Genomic DNA, 19,713 nt, shown 5'->3' on the forward strand with positions numbered 1-19,713 from the left:
GATCGCTTGAGCCAGAGTGGTCAAGGCTGCAGTGAGCCATGATTGGACCACTGTAGTCCAACCTGAGTGACAGAGTGAGACCCGGTCTCAAAAAATAAACTAAAATAAAATAATAAAATAAGAATGAAATTTGTGTTTCTCCTTTTGATTTTGGGTAGAATTTAAAACAAAAAAAAATTGTGTTTCAAATAGAGCTCTTTGTGGGGAATCCTTTGGATGGACAAGATTTCCTAAAGAGACCATTCTGGAAGCTACTGTAGAAATATAAGCAAGAGGTGACAGTGGTCTAAAGTCGGGTAGGGATGCTGTGGAAGAAAACAATGAGCAGGTTTGGGAGATACTGAGGAGATAGGAGGGAACAGACTTTGTGGTTTCCGAACCCGGTAGTTGAGGGAGAAGGAAGAGTTTGAGATGACCATCAGGTTCTGCCTGAAGCAGCAGGTAAAAGGTGGTGGTGTTCACCAGGTCCGGGTCCTGCAGAGGAGGTAAGATTCTTTGTGGATCACCAGTAGGAACTTTGTAGCAGGAGATGCAATCTATAGGTCGAGATTAGCAGAGGGGACCAGACTGGCTTTATACATCTGGGAGGTATCAGGATGTTGAAGACAGATTTAAATTAGTCTTTTTTTTTTTTTTTTTATGGACGGAGTTTCGCTCTTGTTACCCAGGCTGGAGTGCAATGGCGCGATCTCGGCTCACCACAACCTCCGCCTCCTGGGTTCAGGCAATTCTCTTGCCTCAGCCTCCTGAGTAGCTGGGATTACAGGCACGCGCCACCATGTCCAGCTAATTTTTTGTATTTTTAGTAGAGACGGGTGTTTAATAAAACTTTCGTAGCAGCTACTTTGTGCTAGACCCTATGCTAGGGGCTGGAGATAAATGATGAGTAAGATAGACTTGTGTCCTGCTCTCTTGGTGTTTACACTTTAGCTGGGGAGACAGACTTCCACTAAATAAATTCGCAAATGAATATGTCATTACAAAGCAGCATAAATGCCATGAAGGGGCTGGGCAGGGTTCTGTGAGTTATAAAAGCAAAGACAGGAATCTAGCCTGAGGAGTCAGAAAAGTTTTCCTGAGGGCATGCAGCTTGAATTGAGATCTGCAGAAGTCTTGGGTGAGCCAGAAGACAGAAGGGGAAAGGGCATTTCCAAACAGAGGGATAGGCACTTATACAAAGTCTCCCTCGCAGAGAGCTGGGGCACACAGGGACAACATGGTGGAACATCATCAGAGTTACATTTTGAATGGGTGGGTGAGGTAGGGGAGTCTTCAGGGATGGATGGGCAAATACAGGAAGCTATTGCAGTTGTTGGTAAGTGACTTGAACCAGGATAGTGACAACAGAAAGAGGCATGGATTCTCTTGAGAGATATCAAGGAATTAAAATCAAAAAGACTTGGTGAGGCATTGGGTATGGAGAGGAAAGCCATCAAGATGTATTCTGTGGCCTGGGAATTGAGCCAGGAGGAGTGCCATTTTTAAGGAGGGGAAATTGAAAAATTATATGTTTTAGGGAGGAGATCATACATTTAGTCTTGATACATTGTGCTGAGTTACCTCTGAGATATTTGAGTGGAAGTGTAGACAGATCAGAAGCTCAGAGGAAAAGCCCAGGCTAGAAATTTAAATTACGAATCACGCAGATGGAAGTATTAATTAAGGGACTTCTAGTTTCTGGTCTGACATGTGAAAAAGCTTGGAAGCTATGACTTCTGTACTTACAACAAGAAAAAAAAAACTGAACAAACTAACAACTCTTCTTAGATCCATCAGAGAATTGAGGTCACAGGGCAAACTGCCATCCTAAATACCAGAGGAAGAGGTGGTTACTGAGAACCACAGAGAATCATATCTTAGCAGGAGCTGAAGCATGTACTGATAGAAAAACTTAAACTCTAATGGACAAATTGCAGGAGGCTCAGCCTGTGGACAAACTTAAAGAGTTAAAAACTCTGGCCGGGCACGGTGGCTCATGCCAGTAATCCCAGCCAGTAATCCCTTTGGGAGGCCGAGGTGGGCAGATCATGAGGTCAAGAGATCGAGACTTGGTGAAACCCCATCTCTACTAAAAATACAAAAAAATTAGCCAGGTGTGGTGGCACGCGCCTGTGGTCCCAGCTACTTGGGAGGCTGAGGTGGAAGTATCGCTTGAACCCAGGAGGCGGAGGTTGCAGTGAGCCGAGATTGCGCCACCGTACTCCAACCTGGTGACAGAGCAAGACTCCATCTCAAAAAAAAAACAAAGAGTAAAAAATTCTGGTGAGGCCAGCACAGTGGCTCACGCCTTTAATCCAAACACTTTGGGAGGCCGAGGCAGACAGATCACTTGAGGCCAAGAGTTTGAGACTAGCCTGGGCAACATGGTAAAATGCTGTCTGTACAAAAAACAAAAGCAAAAAAACTCTGGGGGTTTGGTCTTGCGAGGGTCCTTATACTTTCCTGAATTTTATTGTATTTTATTGTATTTTATTTTATTTTTTGAGATGGAGTTTTGGTGTTGTTACCCAGACTGGAGTGCAATGGCACGATTTCGGCTCATCACAGCCTCCGCCTCCTGGGTTCAAGCAATTCTCCTACCTCAGCCTCCCAAGTAGCTGGGACTACAGGCGCATACCACCATGCCCAGCTAATTTTTGTATTTTTAGTAGAGACAGGGTTTCACCTTGTTGACCAGGATGGTCTTGATCTCTTTTTTTTTTTTTTTTTTTTTTTTTGAGACGGAGTTTCGCTCTTGTTACCCAGGCTGGAGTGCAATGGCGCAATCTCAGCTCACCGCAACCTCCGCCTCCTGGGTTCAGGCAATTCTCCTGCCTCAGCCTCCTGAGTAGCTGGGATTACAGGCACACGCCACCATGCCCAGCTGATTTTTTGTATTTTTAGTAGAGACGGGGTTTCACCATGTCGACCAGGATGGTCTCGAACTCTCGACCTCGTGATCCACTCGCCTCGGCCTCCCAAAGTGCTGGGATTACAGGCTTGAGCCACCGCGCCCGGCGGTCTTGATCTCTTGACCTCGTGATCCACCCACCTCTGCCTCCGGAAGTGCTGGGATTATAGGCGTGAGCCACCACACCCGGCCCTATTTTATTTTTGAGACAGAGTTTCACTCTGTTGCCCAGGATAGAATGAAGTGGTGATCTTGACTCACTGCAACCTCCACCTCCCAGGTTCAAGTGATTCTTCTGTCTCAACCTCCCAAGTAGCTGGGATTACAGGCGTGCGCCACCACACCTGGCTAATTTTTGCATTTTTAGTAGAGATGGGGTTTTGTCATGTTGGTAATCCACCTGCCTTGGCCTCCTAAAGCACTAGGATTATAGGCATGCGCCACCGCGCCCGGCCTTTCCTGAGTTTTACCTCCAGGATCTCTATTAAGTTCTCAGGGTGAAGACTGGAGGAGAAGTCTTCTTAAGGTTCGGCAGGAGGAGGGGAAAGTAACCATTCTGAAATAAGTGGGTCAGCACTGTGGCTCACACCTGTCATCCCAGCACTTTAGGAGGCTAAGGCGAGTGGATTGCTTGAGCCCAGGAGTTCAAGACCAGCTTGGACAACATTAGGGAGACCACCATCTTATTTAAATAAATTAAATTAAAAAGAAATAAGCTTGGAACTCTCTGTTTTCTCTAACAACTGACTGCCCTCAAATAAAATATTTCACCAGAGTATAATTGACTTGGGGGGAGGAAAATACCCAACTCCAGCCCTGTCTAGCCTTCCTGCCTCACCTAAAAAGAAGAAGAGGCTGGGTGCAGTGGCTCACACCTGTAATCCCAGCACTTTAGGAGACCTAGGCAGGCAGATCACCTGTGGTCGGGAGTTCAAGACCAGCCTGACCAACATAAAGAAACCCTGCCTCTACTAAAAATACAAAATTAGCTGGGTGTGGTGGCACATGCCTGTGATCCTAGCTATTCAGGAAGCTGAGGCAGGAGAATTGCTCGGGCCCAGGAGGCGGAGGTTGCGGTGAGCCGACATTGTGCCATTGCACTCCAGCCTGGGCAACAACAGCAAAATTCCGTCTCAAAAAAAGAGAAGAAAAATGCTGAAAACCACTTGTGAAGGTCACAGCCCAGAAGCATAAGCTTGCAAAAAGACTAAGCCCTACTCATAGGATTATAGAATAGTTTCTCTTCCCCGACACCTTACCACCACATTAATCGGCCTCCTGTATAAGAGTGGATTATAGTTAAAAGAACTGCAAGGCTCTGACACCATTTTCAGAAGGCGTCACTAGGAAAACAGGGGATACATGTCTGGGCACCATGGCTCACATCTGTAATCCCAGCACTTTGGGAGACCACGGTGGGTGGATCATTTGAGGTCAGGAGTTCGAGACCAGCCTGGCCAATATGGTGAAACCCTGTCTCCACTAAAAATATAAAAATTAGCTAGGCGTAGTGTGGCACACCTGTAATTTGAGCTACTTGGGAGGCTGAGGCAGGAGAATTGCTTGAACCTGGGAGGTGGAGACTGCAGTGAGGTGAGATCGCACCACTGTACTCCAGCCTGGGCAACAGAGTGAGACAAAAGAGAGAAAGAAAGGGAGAAAGAGAAGAGAGCAAGAAAGAAAGAAAGGAAGGAAGGAAGGAAGGAAGGAAGGAAAGAAAGAAAGAAAAAGACAGACAGAAAGAAAGAAAGATAAAGAAAAACAAAGAAAGGCTAAGAATTTTCCAAAAATGAACGGGCCGGGCGCAGTGGCTCAAGCCTGTAATCCCAGCACTTTGGGAGGCCGAGGCGGGTGGATCACGAGATCAAGAGATCGAGACCATCCTGGTCAACATGGTGAAACCCCGTCTCTACTAAAAATACAAAAAATTAGCTGGGCATGGTGGCGCGTGCCTGTAATCCCAGCTACTCGGGAGGCTGAGGCAGGAGAATTGCCTGAACCCAGGAGGCGGAGGTTGCGGTGAGCCGAGATCGCGCCATTGCACTCCAGCCTGGGCAGCAAGAGCGAAACTCCGTCTCAAAAAAAAAAAAAAAAAAAAGAATGACTTTTTTTTTTAACTCAAACTTTCCATATCACTGCAAAATTAACAAAATCTTTTGTTTTTTTTTGAGACAGAGACAGGCTGGAGTACAGTGGTGCAATCTTAGCTCACTGCAACCTCCGCCTCCTGGGTTCAAGCGATTTTCTCTTGCCTCAGCCTCCCAAGTAGCTGGAATTACAGAGACTCACCACCACACCCAGCTAATTTTAGTATTTTTAGTAGAGACAGGGTTTCACTATGTTGGCCAGGCTGGTTTTGAACTCCTGACCTCAGATGATCCATCCACCTGGGCCTCCCAATGTGCTGGGATTACAGGCATGAGCCAGAGGGCCTGGCTCCAAATTAACAAAATCTTAATTGAGATAGTGGATTTGGATAAAATCATTTAGCAAGTAGAGTGTGAAACAAGGGAAAAGGGTATCAGAGCTGCCTTGAAGACTTCCATGACCTATTGCCAGGGAAGAGAAGATAATTCTACAAAGAAGGCACAGAAGGAAAGTGCAGAAAGGAAGGCAAGGGCGTTGCTGTATCCCTGAAGCCAAGGAAAGTAATGTAATAAAAGATAGAAACAGTCACTTATGGTCAGTACTTCTAAAGGAACACTATATATATACATATAGCATTCCATTTGTGTGTGGGGGGGGTGTGTATGTATATGTGTGTGTGTGGGTATGTGTATGTATGTGTGTGTGTGTGTGTGTGTGTGTGTGTGTTTATGTTATAAATACAGATGAGGTTGCTCTATGTTGCTCAGGCTGGTCTCAAACTCCTGAGTTGATATAATTCCACCGCCTTCATCTCCCAAAGTACAAGGATTAAAGACGTGAGTCACCACGTCCAGCCAGAACACTGTATTTTTTATTTTAAAAGAGAATGCCACATTGTTGCCTAAAAATTTTAGACATCTGTGTATAAGTGTCTATGCCCTCACCAAGAGTAGGTGATAGCACTATTTCTTTTAAAAAAAAAACTTTTTTTTGAGATAAAAAGTTTTACTCTGACGCCCAGGCTGAAGTGTAATGAGGCAATCTCAGCTCATTGCAACCTCTGAATCCCGGGTTCAAGTGATTCTCCTGCTTCCGCCTCCCAAGTAGCTGGGATTACAGGCATCTGCCATCATGCCCGGTTAATTTTTGTAGAGATGGGGTTTCACCATGTTGGCCAGGCTGGTCTTGAACTTCTGACCTCAGGTGATCCACCCTCCTTGGCCTTCCAAAGCGGTGGGATTACCAGGTGTGAGACACGGTGCCCGGCCCCCAAAATTTTTTTTTTGAGTCAAGGTCTTGCTCTGTTGCCCAGGCTGTAGTGCACTTACACAATCACTGCTTATGGTAGTCTTGACCTCCTGAGCCCAAGCAATCCTTCCACCTTAGCTTCCCAATTAGCTAGGATTACAAGTGTGTGCCACCATGCCTGGCTAATTTTTAAATTATCATCATTTTTGAAACAGAGTCTTCTTTTTTCTTTCCTTTTTTTTTCTTTTTTTTGAGATGGAGTCTCACTCTGTCGCTCAGGCTAGAGTGCAGTGGTGTGGTCTCAGCTCACTGCAACCTCTACCTCCTAGGTTGAAGTGATTCTCCTGCTTTGGCCTCTCAAGTAGCTGGGATTATAGGCATGCATCACCATGTCTGACTAATTCTTTAGTATTTTTAGTAGAGACAAAGTTTTGCCAAGTTTGCCAGGGTGGTCTCGAACTCCTGACTTCAAGAGATCCTCTGCCTCAGCCTCTCAGAGTGCTGGAATTACAGGCATGAGCCACTGTGCCCGACTGAGACAGGGTCCTTCTCTATCACCCAGGCTGGAATGCAGTGACACAACCATTGCTTATGGCTCACTCACTGCAGCTTCAGCTGCCTGGGCTCTGGTGATCTTCCCATCTTAGCCTCCTGTGTAGCTAGGACTACAGGCGTGTACCACCATTCCCAGAACTTTTTTCTCTTTTTAGTAGAGTTGAGGTTTCACCACGCTGGCCAAGCTGGCCCTGAACTCCTGACCTGAAGGGATCTGCCTGCCTCGGCCTCCCAAAGTGCTGGGATTACCGGTGTGAGCCACCACCCCTGGCCATATTTGCCAATCTTAAATGTTTGGGTAGAAGATAAACACATAGATGCTTCCTTTATGTTGCTCATGAGTGGTTACAAAAATAAATGAGTTCTGCAGTAGGGATTGTCTAAGTTAAATAAAATATTACAGTAGGGATTGTCCTTGTTAATTTTTTTTTAAAAAGAGAAAGAAATGAGAACAAAAAAAATCCATTTAAGTTCTAATTAAACATGACAAATGAAATGGGGATTTATCTTGATTCCCTTGAGATGTCACTAAACTGAATCAAGTAAATAACTGAGTAAAATGAGTAAAAGACATGGGACAACAGGAGAGGGGAGACAGCAAAAAGACCAATGTGTATAATTTAGTATCATTTGTGCCCAATAAAAAGTGGTGGGGAAGAGGAAGAATAGGTGCATGTTTGTTTCCATATGCATAAAATGTTATTTGTGGAAACACAAGACTCTAGTTACATGGACATCCTGGAGAGGTGAGTGGAGGGGCTGGGAGAAGAGTGAGAAGGAGACGTCAACGCACAGCCTTCAGTATGTCACTCACAGTGTGAATTCACAGTGTGAATGATGTAAATATTCTGCTTATTCAGGAATAAATGACTACAATTTGGCCAGACTCAGTGGCTCACACCTGTAATCCCAGCACTTTGGGAGGCCGAAGCTGGCAGATCACCTGAAGTCAGGAGTTAGACCAGCCTGGCCAACATTGTGAAACCCCATCTCTACCAAAAATACACAAATTAGCCAGCTGGGGTGGTACACGCCTGTAATCCCAGCTACTCAGGAGGCTGAGGCAGGAGAATCACTTTGAACCCAGGAGGTGGAGGTTGCAGTGAGCTGAGGTGGTGCCATTGCACTCCAGCCTGGGTGACAGAGTGAGACTTTGTCTCAAAATAAATAAATTAAATAAATAAATAAATAAATATAAAGACATAAATAAATTACTACAGTTTAACATTTAAAATTTAAAAATAAAAATGAAAGTATTTCCAAAAGAAGAGCTAGTCATTAAGCAAATAATTGTATAAATAGCTCTATGATTCTTGAAGGAAATATGCAGAGTGTTGTCATAGATAGAACAAGGGAGTGGCCTGAGGCCTGGGGCTTTGTGGCAGGCCTCCCTGAAGCTCGCACATGGATAAGGAGAAGGCATTCCAGATGGGTCAAACGTGGACAGTGTGCTGCGGTAGGAAGGGGCAGTGAACAGACCAGTAGGACTCAAGTTTTTCTTTCTTTCTTTCCTTTTTTTCCCTTCAGATAAAGGTCATACTTATTTGTTTATTATTTATTTTGGAGACGGAGTCTCCCTGTGTGCGCCCAGGTTGGAGTGCAATTGCATGATCTCAGCTCACTCAACCCCCGCCTCCCAGATTCAAGCAATTCTCCCGCCTCAGCCTCCCCAGTAGCTGGGACCACAGGCACACGCTGCCGTGCCTGGCAAATTATTTGTATTTTAGTAGAGACCAGGTTTCACCATATTGCCCAGGCTGGTCTCAAACTCCTGAGCTCAGGCAATCCACCCACCTCAGCTTCCCAAAGTGGTAGGATTATAGGCATGAGCCACCATGCCTGGCCTGGTCACACATATTTATTACTGAACACATCCACTAGTGCAGAAGCATGGAAACAGAGAAAATCATTTACTCAATAAAATATGTCCTACTGTCCACACAGCAGTGACATTTTCAGTTTGTTGTGGTAAGATGACAGTGACCTTGATGCAGCATAAATATATCGGCTCAAGTGCAATTCCTGCTCGGTTATCTGGGAGGACATTTAAGGCAGAGGGTGGAGCGCATGCAAAGACCCTGAGACAGAAGGGCTTAGGATGCTTGGGTGGGTGGAGCATGACAATCACGTGCTAGGGATGAGCTCAGAGAGGGCGTGCGGGAGGACGGGAGGCATAAAGCCTCATCGGCTATTGTGAGCACTGTGGCTTTTTCTCTGAGATGATAAGCAACAGTAAGATGTTTCTTAAGAGGGGAGAGGGAAGATCTGACGTGAGCTTTGGAAGAATAAATCAGGCGTAGAGAGTCTGAGAATGAGCTATAGGGAGAGAAGGCTGAGATAGGGCAATCAGGTTGGAGGCTGTGAGGAGATAGGGATTGTTTGGATCAAGGTGGTAGCAGTGGAAGGGAAGAGCAAATTCTGGTCAGATTCTGGATTTTTTTTTTTTTTTTTTTTTAGAAATGGAGTTTTGGCCGGGCGCGGTAGCTCAAGCCTATAATCCCAGCACTTTGGGAGGCCAAGGCGGGTGGATCACGAGGTCAAGAGATTGAGACCATCCTGGTCAACAAGGTCTCTACTAAAAATACAAAAATACAACCGTCTCTACTAAAAATACAAAAAGTTAGCTGGGCATGGTGGCGCATGCCTGTAATCCCAGCTACTCGGGAGGCTGAGGCAGGAGAATTGCCTGAACCCAGGAGGTGGAGGTTGCGGTGAGCCGAGATCGCGCCATTGTACTCCAGCCTGGGTAACAAGAGCGAAACTCCGTCTCAAAAAAAAAAAAAAAAAAAAAAGAGACCGGGCGCGGTGGCTCAAGCATGTAATCTCAGCACTTTGGGAGGCCAAGGCGGGTGGATCACGAGGTCAAGAGATCGAGACCATCCCGGTCAACATGGTGAAACCCCGTCTCTACTAAAAATACAAAAAAATTAGCTGGGCATGGTGGCGTGTGCCTGTAATCCCAGCTACTCAGGAGGCTGAGACAGGAGAATTGCCTGAATCCGGGAGGCGGAGGTTGCGGTGAGCCGAGATCGCGCCATTGCACTCCAGCCTGGGTAACAAGAGCGAAACTCCGTCTCAAAAAAAAAAAAAAAAAAAAAAAAGAGATGGAGTTTCGATTTTGTTGTCTAGGCTGGAGTGCAATGTCGCAATGTCGGCTCACTGCAACTTCCACCTTCCGGGTTCAAGTGATTCTCCTGCCTCAGCTTTCCATAGCTGGGATTACAGGCGCCTGCCACCAAACCCAGCTAATTTTTCGTATTTTTACTAGAGATAGGGTTTCACCATGTTGGCCAGGCTGGTCTTCAACTCCTGACTTCAAGTGATCCACCTGCCTGGCCTCCCAAAGTGCTGGGATTACAGGCATGAGCCACAGCATCTGGCCTTTTCTTTTCTTTTCTTTTTTAATAATGGTTCATTTATTTATTTTTTTATTTTAATTTTTATTTATTTATTTATTTTTAATATAGAGATGGGGTTTCACCATGTTGGCCAGGCTGGTCTCAAACTCCTGACCTCAGGTGATCCGCCTGCCTTGGCCTCCAAAGTGCTGGGATTACAGGTGTGAGCCACCGTGCCCGGCTAATAATGGTTCTTTTGGTGAAGTTGTCATGGCCATAAACTCCCTAAGGTTTTATTAGCATAAAAATGCTTAATTTTGCCCTTGTATTGAAAAAGAGTAAGTTTTCAGGACACAGAAATCTACGTTATTTTTTTCTTTCACCCATTTTGAAATGTTAATTCTCTATCTTCTGGCCTTTGTTATCAGCTCTCTGAATAACTCTCATCTCTTTGAGAGGATCTGTCTTCTCTCTCTGGCTGCTTTGAAGATGTTATCTTTGCCTTTGGTATTGTACAGTTTAACTAAAATATATATAAGTGTGAGTTTATTTTTGTTTACCTTGCTTGGTATATGTTGTCCTTTGTGGACTCATGCCTTTTAACTGTTTTGAAAACTTCACAGTCATAATCTTTTTAAATATTACCTCTCCTCCATTCTCTGCTTCTGATACTATGATTACATGTATGTTACATTTCTAATTCCATATATGTGTATATATGTATCTATATATACACATATATAGATATACATATATATGTATGTGTGTGTATATATATATATATTTTGTTTGTTTGTTTGTTTTGTTTTGTTTTGTTTTGTTTTCTGTTTTTGAGAGGGAGTTTCATTCTTGCTGCCCAGGCTGGAGTGCAATGGCACCATCTCGATTCACCACAACCTCTACCTCCCAGGTTCAAGAGATTCTCCTGCTTCAGCTTCCTAAGCAACTGAGATTTCAGGCAGGTGCCACTATGCCTGGCTAATTTTGTATTTTTAGTAGAGACGGGGTTTCTCCATGTTGGTCAGGCTGGTCTTGAATTCCTGACCTCACATGATCTGCCCACCTCAGCCTCCCAAAGTGTTGAGATTATAAGTGTGAGCCACCGTGCCCAGCCTCTCATTCCATATATTTAACCACTCTACCATATGTTTCAAATCCTTGTCTCTCCGAGTTACATGTCCCGTAGTATTTTTTTTTTTTTTTTTTCCTGAGGCAGAGTCTCACTCTGTTGCCCAGGCTGGAGTGCAGTGACACAATCTTGGCTCACTACAACCTCTGCCTCCTGGGTTCACGCGATTCTCCTACCTCAGGCTCCCAAGTAACTGGGATTACAGACATATGCCACCACATCTGGCTAATTTTTTGTGTTTTTAATAGAGATGGAGTTTCACCATGTTAGCCAGGATGGTCTCAATCTTCTGATCTCGTGATTCACCCACCTTGGCCTCCCAAAGTGCTGGAATTACAGGCATGAATCACCACGCCCGGCCTTAAACTGAGTTTTGAATAGCATTCTACAAGAGCAGCTCTTTCTGACTGATGGAGAAAAAGGGAGGACCAATAAATCCTTTGGGTGTCATCTCATCTGTTTACTTTGTTTATTGTGAAGTGAATTTCCTTGTGGAGGTAATGTTGTATGTTGTATCGTTACCTTCACAGTATATGATATTCATTCAGTAAGGTCCATAGGTGGTATTCTTGGCACAGGCATGAAATTCAGAACACAAATCCAAATCTAGGCTGGGTGCTCATCCCAACATGTACGGAGGCTGAGGCAGGCAGATGACCTGAGATCAGGAGTTCAAGACTAGCCTGGCCAACATGGTGAAACCCCGTCTCTACTAAAAATATAAAAATTAGCCCAGTGTGGTGACCCAGGCCTGTAATCCCAGCTACTCAGGAGGCTGAGGCAGGAGAATCACTTGAACCCAGGAGGCAGAGGTTACAGCCAGCTGAGATCATGCCACTGCACTCCAGCCTGCCTGAGCTACAGAGCAAGACTCCATCTCTCTCTGTATCTATCTATCTATCTATCTATAGTATAACTTTTTCTAGATTTAGTGTGTATGTATATATCTATATCTATGTATCTATGTATCTATGTATCTGTCTATCTATCTATGTATCTGTCTATCTATCTATCTATCTATCTATCTATCTATCTATCTGTCTATCTATCTATACTCTATTACCTGTGCTGGGGTGCAGTAGCAAAATCTTGGCTCACTGCAACCTCTGCCTCCAGGGTTCAAGTGATTCTCCTGCCTCAGCCTCCAGAGTAGCTGGGACTACAAGGGACAGAGTTGCATGCATCTACTTAGTAAATGATTACAGCCTCAGCCTGGCATGGTGGCACATGCCTATAATCCCAGCACTTTGGGAGGCCGAGGCAGGCGAGTTACCTGAGGTCAGGAGTTTAGGACCAGTCTAGTGAACATGGTGAAAACCCATCTCTACTAAAAATGCAAAAATTAGCCTGGTGTGGTGGTGTGTGCCTACAGTCCCAGCTACTTGGGAGGCTGAGGCTGGAGGAGGTGGAGGTTTCAGTGAGCCGAGATCGTGCCACTGCACTCCAGCCTGGGCGACAGAGAGATACTCCATCTCAAATAAATAAATAAATAAATAAATAAATAAATAAATAAATAAAATTATTACAGCCTCAGCTAGCTGCTCAAATAGCATACTGAATGAAGATTCTCTGATAAGTGTATTTTTATTTTATTTTTATTTATTTATTTATTTGTTTTATAAACACGGGGTTTCACCATGTTGGTCAGGCTGATCTTGAACTCCTGACCTCAGATGATCCACCCACCTTGGCCACCATGCCTGGCCGATAAGTGTATTTTTATCCGTAAATTCAGCCAGATCTAAAATTATGTGCTACTCTAAAAACCAAGTTCTATAATGTTTTCTGCTTTACGAAAAAGCCTAAATTTGTAAATGCCTGGATATTGAATACTATACAAAGCCAAATAGTGAAATCTCAGTGAAATAGAAAAATTTATAGGACCATGTCAATTAATAAAACTGACACTGGGCTGGGCATGGTGGCTCACACCTGTAATCCCAGATCTTTGGGAGGCCAAGGCAGGTGGATCACCTGAGGTCAGGAGTTTAATAACAGCCTCGCCAATATGGCAAAACCCCGTCTCTACTAAAAATACAAAAATTAGCCTGGAGTGGTGGCAGGCGCCTGTAATCCCAGCTACTCAGGAGTTTGAGGAGGAGAATTGCTTGAACCTGGGAGGCAAAGATTGCAGTGAGCCAAGATCATGCCATCGCATTCCAGCCCAGGCGACAGAGCCAGACTCCATCTCAAAAAACAGACAAACACACACAACTGACGCTGATGAGGCAGAAGTTCCGAACAGATCAATACCCATTGAAGAAAGTCAAATGGTGGTCAAAAATGTACGCCCGAGAAAGGTACTAGGCCAAGACAATTACATGAGTTTAAGTCTAGGCCAAGACAATTACATGAGTTTAAGTGCTACAATGCTTTGAAGACTATACAATGTTTTATTTATGTTATTTTATTTTGAGATGGAGTCTTGCTCTATTGCCAGGCTGGAGTGCAGTGGCACGATCTCAGCTCACTGCAACCTCTGCCTCCCAGGTTCAAGCGATTCTCCTGCCTCAGCCTTCCAAATAGCTGGGACTACAGCCCCGTGCCACCACACCCGGCTAGTTTTTGTATTTTAGTAGAGATCGGGTTTCACCATGTTGGCCAGGTTGGTCTTGATCTCCTGATCTCGTGGTTGGCCTGCCTTGACCTCCCAAAGTGCTGGGATTATAGGCGTGAGCCACTGTGCTCAGACCCCAATGTTTTCTTTAAACATGTACAAGTATGATAATTTATTAATATTTTCTATGGAGCTAGCAAAATACTGATACCTCTCAAACTGAATAGCGCTCAGAAAAAAAAAAAAAAAAAAACAACTATAGATAAATTTTACTTACAAATACATGCCAATGTATACCAAAGTCTATTGGGAGACACTCTGTGGGTCTCTTGTGTATCTGCCTATCTTACAAATTGAAGTACTAAAACCCTTTTGTTCCAGACTACATTTTCCTTCTTTTTTTACTTTTCTTTTTCCTTTTTTTTTTTTTTTTTTTTTTTTAGAGATAGGGTTTCTCGATGTTGGCCAGGCTGGTTTCGAACTCCTGACCTCAGGTGATCCGCCCAATTCAGCCTCCCAAAGTGCTGGGATTACAGGCATAAGCCACTGCACTCGGCCGTCTACATTTTCTTTCTTTTTTTTTGAGACGGAGTCTTGCTCTGTCGCCCAGGCTGGAGTGAAATGGCACTATCTCGGCTCACTTCAACCTCCACCTCCTGGATTCAAGTGATTCTCCTGCTTCAGCCTTCGGAGTAACTGTGTTTACAGGTGGCTGCCACCATCCCGGCTAAATTTTGTATTTTTTAGTAAAGATGGTATTTCACCATGTTGGTCAGGCTGCTCTCGAACTCCTGACCTCAGATGATCCACCCACCTCAGCCTCCCAAAGTGCTGGAATTAACAGGCATGAGCCACCATTCCCACCCCAAACTGTATTTTTGAAGATGTCTGTACAGTCAACAGCCTTGAAAGATAGTGATAGAACCTCTATCTTGAGCAGAGGACAGATTTGTTTACTATCTAGTGTGATACAAATAATGTTTCCCTCTAGTACCTTTGTTAACTTCTCTTTATAAAAGATTTGGTCTCCCTAAGCTTGGAGTTGCTCAGCTGCAGCACAAGCTCGCTGCGTGTATGGCATCCATTCTGGCCCCTTCACTTTGTCCCTGTGGTACTTGTGGGGCAAGGGAATCCAAGAGAAACATGATGTTTACACCGCTTGCTATGCTGTGAGTTATGCAGTCGTTTACCTCTGACCCAGGAGTCTAGTATTTTGCCAATATGCATGACACTATATAGCAGCCTAACTTGTTAGCTTGCAAGCAGGCTGAAAATCTCAGACCCTTCATGGTTCTCAACAGTTCTAAATTATTATCCGGTTGAGTTTAGTAATGTATCAAAATATCACATATCATGGCAAAACATCCCTAGTTATTAAGGGATGATTCAACATCAGAAAATCTGTTAATGTAATTGACTATATAGTAAGAGAATAAGAAAACAAAGCATATGCTGAAAAACTGTTTGTGTCTGAGGCATTCTGAGAGTTTTTCTCTTTCTTTCTTTTTTTTTTTTTTTTTTTTTTTTTTGAGACGGAGTTTCGCTTTTGTTACCCAGGCTGGAGTGCAATGGCGCGATCTCTGCTCACCGCAACCTCCGCCTCCAGGGTTCAAGCAATTCTCTTGCCTCAGCCTCCTGAGTAGCTGGGATTACAGGCACGCGCCAACATGCCCAGCTAATTTTTTGTATTTTTAGTAGAGACGGGGTTTCACCATGTTGACCAGGATGGTCTCGATCTCTTGACCTCGTGATCCACCCGCCTCGGCCTCCCAAAGTGCTGTGATTACAGGCTTGAGCCACCGCGCCCGGCCGAGTTTTTCTCTTTCATGGGTGAGTTTTTTTGGTTGTTCATTTGTTTTGAGACGGAGTTGCCCAGGCTGAAGTGCAGTGGCATGATTTTGGCTCACTGCAACCTCTGCCTCCCGGGTTCAAGCAATTCTTCTGCCTCAGCCTCCCAAGTAGTTGAGATTACTGGCGTGCGCTACCACGCCCAGCTAATTTTTGTATTTTTAGTAGAGCTAGGGTTTCACCATTTTGGCCAAGCTGGTCTCGAACTCCTGACCTCAGGTGATCCATCTGCCTCAGCCTCCCAAAGTACTGAGATTACAGGCATGAGTCACTGCGTCTGGCCCATGGGTAAGCTTTTTATACCCACATTTATTGTCCCAACATATAGGTTTGATCTAACTTCTGTCATCTTACATTTTCTTCTTCTTTGCTGTTCTATTCTGTTTCGTGTTCACATTTTACTATAGGGAGTGTATTTTCTTTTCTGTTTCTCTGCTTATTGATCCTAGTGTAGCTCTGTCACTCAATGGTTGTAAATCTTTCTTGAACTCTAGGTGTCAGATTACTCTTCTGAAAAATGAAAAGCATATTTATTTGGTGTCTCATGGGGACTCATCTTTGCATCCTAGCAACGATTTAGGAACCCTTACTAGGTTAAACTGTCTCTTAAATTCCATTTCTTCAGTGTTCAAGGGAGAAAGGACCCTTTCCCTCTGGGCTTTTGCTGTCCTCTGCTAACTGTTGATAATTGGTTCCTGTCAGAATAATGAACTCCTACCACTGATTGCCTGCCGGGCTTTTGCAAGGAAAAAGGACCGTGAAAGAAATTTGGCTTGTTTTTGAGACTCTGAACATTTCCTACCACTGGAACAGCTAACCAACAACCAGTCAGCCAGTCAAACAAACAAAAGCCCCTAACTCCTAGCAAAACTTTGCAGAGAAGGGCTCAGGTCTGGTCAGACCAGTACCAGTGCCTGCATTTAGCTGCTTCTCTGTAAGACTCATGCCTTCGGTCTGCACTTCAGTTCTTCAGTTCACCTTAATAAGAGGAGGGCCTGCCTTGACCTTCCTTTCTCCCTGCCTCGACCCTCTTTTGGTCTGGACCTGAGGCATCGGTACCTTAGCCTGCCGATAGAGAGGAAATACAGCGTGAGCTCCACCCCACGGCACAGGAATTTGTACATGCTACTCTAGAAGCAGCCCCCAGTAAATCTGCAACTTCCTTGGTCAAGGAAGGCCCTATTACTAGTGCATTTGGGGCCTTGCGTTTTTATCTGCCCACTCTCCAGGACTGGGCTATAGGATGTCGCGAGCCCTTTTGTTTGCATCTGTTCTAGGGTTTCCCTCTCACTGGTGGGCTCACCCCAAGACAAGGCAAAAACAAGGCAAAATTCATCTCTTCCTTTCCTGATACTGACTTTTTGGCTTGGGAGGTACCTGGAAGGCCGGTGCTCACCCACACCCGGCAGGTTTGAAATTTCTGCTCTAAGGCACTGGGCACAATCCCCAGGACTCCACTGGAATTACAAAAGATTTGCAAAGCTCTCTGCAGGAAACTCCTTTTTCTGACATTCAAGGTGTGTTTTCTGCCTTTCATTTGGGAGACTGCCAAAGCAGATAAAAATCTATTCCCAAAGTACCCTAAAGCAGTCTTTCATTCCACCCACAGGAAATCACTGATAAAGAGGGCAGGGGACTTTCTTTCTTCAATCCTTTTGGTCAGTAGAAAGCAACTCCTGAAGTCAGAATTAGCCTCTGCGAGCCTGTTTCTGGGCAAACATATCTGCACCCTCTGCAAAATGCAGCTGGCAGTACCCAGAGCAGAGCAACCAATGCCCTGCTGAGAGCTGGGGCTGGAAAACCATTTCAATATCCAGATTTTAAAGCTTCTTTCTTATTTTTTTGTTTCTTTTTAAAAAATCAATCACTGTTTTAATGCCGTGAAAATTCAACCAACTAATTTAAGGGTGTTTTCTGTTACGTTTTATCCATGCTTGGGAACGGGAATCATTGAGCGGAAGAGGAATCCTATCAAAAGGGTTCAAGTGATGCTGAAACAGGGTAGCTGACTGTCAGAGCCTGACAGGTGACAGAAAGAACATCTTAGCCAGGTGCAGTGGCTCCCTCCTGTAACCTCAGCACTTTGGGAGGCTGAGGTGGGCAGATCACCTGAGGTCGGGAGTTCTAGACCAGCCTGGCCAACATAGTGAAACCCTGTCTCCACAGAGCGAGACTCTGTCTCAAAAAAAGAAAAAAAAAAGTCAGAACATCTAGAAGACAGGATCTAGGCCCTAGCAAGTTGGAAAACAGACTGCCTCACAGACTTGGGGAAACTCCATCTTCCCCAACTTAATGGGATCCCTCCAGAAGAGATTTAAGAAGGCAGGGTAGGTCTAGATCAGGAGTAAGTAAATCACAGCCCTTGGGCCAGATCCCATCCACCACCTGTTTTTGCACAGCCTAAGTTTTTTTTTTTTTTTTTTTTTTTTTTTGAGATAGAGTCTCACTCTGTTGCCCAGGCTGGAGTGCAGTGGCGTGATCTCGGCTCGCCACAACCTCTGCCTCCCGGGTTCAGGTGATTCTTCTACCTCAGCCTCCCGAGTAGCGGTGACTACAGACACTTGCCACCATGCCTGGCTAATTTTTGTATTTTTAGTAGACACGGTGTTTCCCTGTGATGGTCAGGTTGGTCTTGAACTCCTGACCTTGTGATCTACCAGCCTTGGCCTCCTAAAATGTGGGGATTACAGGCGTGAGCCACCATGCCTGGCCAAGAATGGTTTTTACATTGTTAAATGGTTGGAAGCAATCAGATAAGTACTCTTTATTGACACATAAAAATTATATAAAATTTTGTGCTAGCTTCGGCAGCACATATACTAAAATTGGAAGGACACAGAGAAGTTTAGCATGGCCCCTGCACAAATGTGACACACAAATTCGTGAAGCTTTCCATATTTTTTTAATTAAGAAAAAGAAATTATACAAAATTTAAATTTCATTGTCTATAAATAAAGTTTTACCAGAACACAGCCTCTCTGATTCATTTTGTGTATTGTCTATGGGTGCTTTGGCACTGACACTTCATGGCTGAGTGGTAGAGAGAAGCCATGTACTCCTCAAAACCTAAAATATGACTGGGCATGGTAGCTCACGTCTGTAATCCCAGTACTTTGGGAGGCAGAGGCAGGTGGATCATCTGACATCCAGAGTTCAAGATCAGCCTGGCTAATATGGTGAAACCCTGTCTTTGCTAAATATACAAAAAATTAGCTGGGCGTGGTAGTGGGCACCTGTGATCCCAGCTACTCAGGAGGCTGAGGCAGGAGAACTGCTTGAATCCCGGGAGGCGGAGATTGCAGTTAGCCGAGATCATGCCATTGCACTCCAGCCTGGGCAACAAGAGCAAAATTCTGTCTAAAAAAATAATAAAAATGGGCTGGGCACTGTGGCTCACACCTGTAATCCTAGCACTTTGGGAGGCTGAGGTGGGTGGATCACCTGAGGTCAGGAGTTCAAGACCAGCCTGGCTATCATGGTGAAACCCCATCTTTAAATAAATAAATAAATAAACAAACAAAACAAAAAATAATAAAAATAATAAAAAGCCTAAAATGTCTACTTTCTGGCACTTAAAAAAAAAATGTGTCAAAGCTTGGCCAGAATTATAGATAAGATAAAGCCCTTGATTTGGCATAGCTAAAGCAGAATAGGTTTTACATGTAGGCTAAATTCATGGTCTGTTAAAAATATTAACATAGCAAGACCTGATCTCTACAAATAAAAAATAAATGAACTAGCTGAGCACTGGGGGATGTGTCTGTAGTCCCACCTGTAGTCCCTTTTGAGTAGGAGGCTGAGGCAGGAGGATCATTTGAGCACAGGAACTTGAGGTTGCAAAGAGCCATGATAGTGCAGCTGCACTCCAGTCTGGCAACAGAATGAGACCTTGTCTCTTACACATACGTATATATATAATATATATACACATATATATATACACACACATAATATATAATAAAATATATACAATAATATATATTGTTTATGAATAAATATATAATTATTTGATTTTAGAGAATATGCCAGTTAGATGTCTGGAGCCGCCATGGTCAAGGGT

At 44.3% G+C, this 19,713-nt stretch overlaps 1 non-coding gene across 1 annotated transcript; it reads left to right on the forward strand.

Annotated features, from left to right (window-relative positions):
• Nucleotides 1-18,448: 18,448 nt before the first annotated feature.
• Nucleotides 18,449-18,555, forward strand: LOC120362039 (U6 spliceosomal RNA). Its single transcript, XR_005578044.1, has one exon. It is a non-coding gene; the product is annotated as a U6 spliceosomal RNA (small nuclear RNA).
• The last annotated feature ends 1,158 nt before the right edge of the window (nt 18,556-19,713 follow it).

Source organism: Saimiri boliviensis, chromosome 1 (assembly GCF_048565385.1).
Source record: "Saimiri boliviensis isolate mSaiBol1 chromosome 1, mSaiBol1.pri, whole genome shotgun sequence".
Taxonomy (NCBI): domain Eukaryota; kingdom Metazoa; phylum Chordata; class Mammalia; order Primates; family Cebidae; genus Saimiri; species Saimiri boliviensis.